The sequence below is a fragment of the Echinops telfairi genome, unplaced genomic scaffold (genome assembly GCF_000313985.2).
Source record: "Echinops telfairi isolate 266 unplaced genomic scaffold, ASM31398v2 ScPeMD7_11;HRSCAF=52, whole genome shotgun sequence".
Taxonomy (NCBI): Eukaryota; Metazoa; Chordata; class Mammalia; order Afrosoricida; family Tenrecidae; genus Echinops; species Echinops telfairi.
In genome coordinates this window covers 13,549,849-13,556,969 of record NW_022103908.1, presented here as the reverse complement: position 1 = coordinate 13,556,969, position 7,121 = coordinate 13,549,849, and positions in this window count along the sequence as shown.

Below are 7,121 nucleotides of genomic sequence, written 5' to 3'. Positions count from 1 at the left end.
CAGAGCATAGTCAGTTGTAGTCCCAGAAGATGAGCCTTTCAGGTTGGAAGACAATCAAAATACAACTAAGGAAGAACTACCTCCTCAATGTACAGTCAATCATAATAACATGGATGGAGTGAATCTTTCAGGACCTTGATTTGCTGATAAAACCCTACTCAAGATGAGAAGACACAGCTACAAACATCCATTAGTAATCGGTCTGTGGTATGTCCAAAATACGAATATAGGAAATTGGAAGTCCTCAAAAATGAAATGGAATGCATAAAGATTGATATCCTTGGCATTAGGGAATTGAAAGGACTGGTATTGGCCATTTTGAAACATAGAATCATGATTAACTATGTTCAGAATAACACATTCAAGAGGAATGTTGGATTCATGGCCATATTTTTTTTTCAGTGCCTATGTTTGTGTACAATGCTATCTATGAAAAGATAATGTTTATATACCTCTAAGGAAGTCCAGTTAATACAACTATTATTCAAATTTATTCATCAATCACTAATGCAGTGATAAAATAACTGGAAAATTTGATCAATTTATTCAGTCTGAAAGTGATCAGATATGCAATCAAGATGCATGTGTAATTACTGGCATCGGAATGCAAAAGTTAGACAAAAAGGGGAAAGGATAATAGAGTCTTGGTGATAGAAGCTGGAAATAACATAATTTTTTTCAAGACCAAGGACTTCTTAATTGTAAATATTTTTGTCAGCAACATAAAAGGTTGGCCTTTTCCAGATGAAACTTACATGAATCATATTCACTACTTCTGTAAGATGAGACAATGGAGAAACTCAATTCCATCAGCCAAAATGAGAACAGAGATTGACTATCAATTGTTCATGAAGCTGAGAAGTGTGAAACTACTCCACGGGAGAACCTACATAAGGCCGTCAGTAATGGGTTGGCTGAGCGTAAAATGGCACCTGACCATTTTGAGCTTCTCCTTCCCATGATTCTCTCCACCACCACACCTTCGTGGCCTGTGCCAAAGGGACTTTCCAGCAAGTGTCATTGTTTATGTCACCCCCGTCTCACTGAAACTTCCCAATCAAGATGATGTATGGTGCTTTTCCAAACCTAATTACTAACCCCAGGGAGGGTGTATTAGCACGTGGTTTCTTTGTTTCACTCTCTTGCCCTGGCTCTCTGATTTTCTTGACCCCGGCTCTTGTCCCTGATCCATCTCTCCTCATTCTGCTTCTTGGCTCTCCCTTCTCGTTTAAACACTCCGCGAGTTGTGTCTCTCAATAAAGTTTGTTAGTCAATACTCCCATTCTGCTCTGTCTCCCTATCTTTCACTCGGTATGTCCCACATGAATGCAGAAAACATGGCAAGAACAGATTTCACACTATGACAGAAGATTTGACTAGTTGTTGGAAGATGTCACAAACACCGTACATGAAGAAACTCATTCGTGAATGCTTCCTCCCCCCCACTCTCTTGATCCCAATTCTACCTTACAAATCCAGCTGGACTGGAGGATGTACACTCGTACAGATAGAACTGGAAACATGGGGAATCCAGCACAGATGAACTCTTCAGGATCAGGGATGAGAGTGTCCATACTGGGAGGGTGGAGGGAAGGTGAGGAAGAAAGGGGGAACAGATTACAAGGATCTACTGTGGCCTCCTCCCTGGGGGATGGACAGCGGAGAAGTGAATGAAAGGAGACATCAGATGGTGTAAGATACGACATAAAAATAATAATTTATACATTTTCAAGGGTTCATGGAGGAGGGGGGATCGGGGAGGAAGAGGAGGAGCTGATACCAAAGGCTTAAATAGAATGAAAATATTTTGAGAATGATGATGGCAACGTATGTACAAATGTGCTTGACACAATGGATAGATGTATGGATTGTGATAAGAGTTGTACAAACCCCCAATAAAATGATTTTTTTTTAAAATACAGAAAAGAAAGAGAAGGTAAAGAGGTAGCATTTGATCAAGAGCCAGTGGTGGTGAAGGAAGAAGTCCAAGCAGCTTTGAAGCTCCAGGAATTGATGGAATACCACTTGAACCTCTTCTACAGCTGATGAAGCCCTGCAACATTCGCCCTTTGATCCCAAGGATTTGGGAGGTAGAGGGCCAGTGAAACTGGAAGGGAACTGCATTTGTGCCCATTTCAAAGAAAAATGACCCAAGAAAATATGGAAATTACTAAACAACATGGCCCAGTTAAATTTTACCAAAGATAATTCAAAAACATTTACATCAGTAAATTCCCTGGGAGCTGCCAGAAATTCAATTTGCAGTCAGCAGGGTGTTTGGAGGAGGCAGATCAATGTTGATGTGAGATTGGTCCTAGCTGAAAGCAGACTGTCTGGAAGATGCTTGTGTTTCAGTGACTGTGCCAGTCCACCCAACTGTGCGCTCACAACAAGAATAGCATTGAGAAGAATGGGATTTCCAGAGTAGTTCATTTTGTCCATGTCCAACCTATTCATGGATTAAGAAATCGTTTTTCAAATTAGCAACAGTGGAATATTGCTGACTTTTCAGTTGTCTTAAAGCATCAATAAAGAGAGTTAGAGTAGGATGCATTAGCAGTCACTCAGATTACAATTTAGAAGTGAAGACCATTCCGTCTCTCATAACGTCCTTCCATAGTGAGTTCAAGTTGAAGTACATGTATTTTCCGTGTCTAAATGGTGTCATTGATCACTCTGTTACTTAGGGTCAAATGATGTACCAATTTTAATATTTGAATCACTTTCTTTGTATGCAATAATAATAAGTAAGGGACTTGGAAATTCCCAAGAGTAACCAAGAGAGTAACATTTTTCAGATAGCTAAACAGGATTTTTCAGCTCTGTGTTCTTAAACATTATAGTCTGAAGTTGATCACGACTACCAAATAAGTCACTGTATTTTCTCTGGAGAGGTAACTCCTTGTCTGAATTTATAAAAAAAGAGCAATCCCAATGGTAAAAGTGGGAGCTTTGTAAATAAATTGCTATTAAAATAGCTGAGAGAGTGAACATAGAGTACCTATGTTTCCACCAGCAGTTTCTGACTGGTTCATTCCTGTAAGCATCCCTGGTTTACCTCAAATAGTTTAATCTTGCCTTTGAATTTGGAGGGAAGACTTAGGGCATTTCAGTTGCCATTTTTTGTCAGTGTGATCCACTACATGAAATGACTGAGGGATAGATACAAGATAAAAATTGAAACAGACAAGCTCATATTGCTGCATTTATTTGGAACTGTCATGAGAACACTTTTCCTTGAGAGTACCCACCCCTCCCCCTCTGTCTGGCCTCTTTGGGGCTTGAGGTAATCTGTTTTCACATCACAATGAAATGCAGGTTTGTAAGTGCCTTTAGGGCAATTCTTGTTCCAACTACCCCTCTCTCCTTACCAAGGGAACCCATAAGTCTTTCTCCCAGGGAAAGGGGTGTTCATTTCCCTGGGCCAGGTGGGCCAGCTGGAGACGAAATCCAGGAATGGGATCATAAAACAAGACGCCTGAAACTACCTAAGTATACTTTTGGTTTACTTCTGTCCATACTGCTTACTTAGTGATATATGAATTTTAACTTGCCTTTTCTTCTGCTTTCTGTATTCTTCCCTCCCTGAATAATATAAAGAGGCTTGGCCAGGGAAGACTGGCACTGCAGTGCGTTGGATCAGTTGGTCCTTTGAACATTACTCCCTGCAGTCCGGGCTAGCTTCATAAACAATGAAGACCACATCATTCTGATTGGGCATTGTAGTGGTCTTCTTTTACCAGAACTGCAACAAAAACAAGGAAGTCAGGCAAAGATCTTAAGAAGTGTTCTGTGACTGAGACGCAGGAGCAGAGTCATAGCTCTTTCTAATGGGGTTAGTGGGAAAAGTAGGAGGAATGGAAATAAAACCATATTCAGAGCCTCTGAGAGCAGATGTCATATCCAAGACTCATGGTTGAGGTGATTTCAATAGCTTGGAAGCTTATAGCATGGTGTTTTCTCCATGAGGAGGGAGGAAATAATTTTCAAAGGCAAAGACCTGACACATCCTTTCTAGACCTGTGTATTCCAGTGTATCATGGATTACCCTCTTCCCCAGGCACCAGTGTTTTGGCTCAGCAAGAATAAAATCTGTGTACTTTTTTGTTTTTATTTCAGTATCTGACTTCACTTTATCTCTTGTCATCATGGAAAATGGACAAGGACATTACTCTAACATTTCCAGCGAAGGATTATATCCTTAGTTTGTCCTGTGTATGCTGCTGCAGGGAGACTGTGCCAACAATGTCCTCAACCACATGGTCAGCATACTTACATATTGTAATTTATGTCTACACCAATCCAAAGGAGAATCCAGCTTGTTGAATTAGATTTACATCTGAATTGTTTAGGATCTCTTTTAGAAAGAAAAACCCTTCATAGGAATACTAAGAAGTCCAGCAATGGGTTATTGTGGGGGCAAAAAAGAAAAGAAAAGAAAAGAAAACAGAAAAGAAAAGGAAGAAATGCATGCCCACAGTGGTCAGGATCAAATCCCAAAATTTCAAGTTAGGCTTATAAAATCTTCTATCATTTTTACTATTCAGAAAATGGCCTGAAGAAAATAATGTCTACCTTCAGCATTTTCTTCTTCTTCCTGATGGCTTATATATTAATGGCAGAAATGGTCTCAGAAGAGACTTTATAGAGGATTCAATGTAATGGTGATTTGTAGCTGAGGGCAGGTCTCATTTAAAATCACTGAAAAATATGTGATCAAGTTCTGTGAGGGGTCAGATCACCTCAGCGGAGAAAGCTGGCAGACTTGAAGGCATTTTCAAACCTTGAGTGACTAGGTTATTGACAGAGAAATGCATTGAGGAAATAGGTCAGGGAGATAACCTCTGTTATCGTATGATGTGTAAATCTACATCTAATCTGTCCTGGGTGAATGATTTAATGCTTCCTGTGGTTGTAAATAAAACAGTAAGGTGTGGTAACCCTGTCTTTTAAACAAAATGTAGCAACATACTTCATGTAGAGCTATAACTCAATCCATATTTATTAATTTTGAAGAGAACATTAACATCCACATCCATATAGAGACTCAAGGACAAGCACTATTACTCTCACGATCATTTATGGATAAAATTCTGACTTCTGAGAAGGATGAATTTATACTTCATACTTTATGTAGCGATATACAGGGTAAATTCTAAAGCAAAAAATAGTGTTATATTTAAAAGGCAAAAATACATTGAGAACTCAATCTATTTCTAATAATGAATAATTAAGTACTGACATTTTGTAGTTTAATAAAGAAGAAAAATAAGCATTTAATAATTTGAGATAAAACTCCCAAAGTGTGAAGATACTTTTCTGTTTCCCAAAAGTTGAAACAAGAACATTATTTTTCTTATTTCCAACATAATTTTACTGAAGCAAAATCGAGATGAAATGATCTGCAATTGAAGGCAAGGTAAAGAAAATGAGATGAGGAATGAGATGCTGAAACAGAAGACTGTTCACGGGGGTCTGGGGAAGAGAAGGGAAGTAAGTTGCCTGTAAAATGTAGCAGGGAAAAATGCATGATCAAAATCGTGGTATATGATGATCAAGGAAGATCATTATGAGTAGACATGGAATACATCCATGGAAGACATGGAAAGATCCTGACATTGACAGGGAGCTGCCAGCGAGGTACAGGCCAGTTTCAGAAGAGGATGTAGAACAAGGAATATCATTATTGCTGCTAGATGGATCTTGTCTGAAAGCAGAGAATACCAGAAAGATGTTAAGGTGTGTTTTATTGACTATGCCAAGGCGACTGTGTAGATCATAAAAAACTATGAACACTTCATTGTGTTCATTCAGAACTTGTAAAATGGATCAAGAAGCAGTTGTACAAACAGAACAAGGAAATACTGCATGATTTAAACCCAGGGAAGGTGTGCAACAATGTTGTATCCTCTTATCATACTTGTTCAATCTATCTTCTGAGCAAACAATCAGAGAAGCTGGGTTATATAAAGAAGATGAAGGCATCAGGATTGGAGCAAGACTTATTAACAACCTGCAATAGACAGATGACACAACCTTGCTTGCTGAAAGTGAGGAGGACTTGAAGCACTTGCTAATGAAGATGAAGGATTGGAGCCGTCATTACTGATTATAGCTCATGTAAAGAAGACCAAAATTCTCACATCTGGACCAATAGGTAACATCAACATAAATGGTGAAAGATTTAAGTTGCCAAGGATTTTGTCTTGCTTGGATCCATAATCAAAGCTCATGGAAGCAGTAGTCAAGAGATTAGAAAACATGTTGCCTTATGTCAATCTACTGGATATGGCTCCTTTAGGATATTGAAAAGCAAGGGTGCTACTTTAAGAACTAAGGTGCACTTGATCCAAACCATGGTATTTTTAATTGCTTCATACGCATGTGAAAATTGGACATTAAATAACCAAGACAAATGAAGAATTGGTGCATTTGAATTATGGTGCTGGGGAAAAATACTAAAAGTACCATGGATGGCTAAAAGGGCAAGTACATTCGTCTTTGAAAAAGTCAGACTAGAGTGCTCTTTGGAGGCAAGGATGGCAAGACTTTGTCTTACATACTCTGGGCAGGCTGTCAGGAGTGACCAGTCTCTGGAGAAGGACATGATGCTTGGTAAAGCAGAGGGGCATCTAAAAAGAGGAAGGTCCCTAAAAGATAGATGGACACCTTGACAGCATCAATGGGCTCAAACAGGAACAATCTGATGAGAGCAGCCCAACACTAACCCTGTTATTCCAACAGTGCTCCTTAATTTCTACCCAAGGAACTCTAATTGGATCCACACAGAATCATATTTTTCGATAATACTTTGTTTTTCTTCGGTGCTGTTGAGTCCATTCTCAGCCACAGTAGAATGAAATACTGTCTGCTCCTGCAAGATTTTGACAGCATTTCCTGTCCATTGTTGCAATCACTGTGCCAACTCATCTGATCAAAACCAGAAACAACTCATGTGAGTTGATGACAACTCATGGCAACTGACAGGACAGGATAGAACTGTCCTTGTGGGTTTCAGAGCCTGTAGCTCTTTACTGGAGTAGAAAATCTCCTTTTTCTTCTGTGGAGCAGCTGGTAGTTTTGAACTGCTGATCTTATGGTAAGCAGTACAACTCATAATA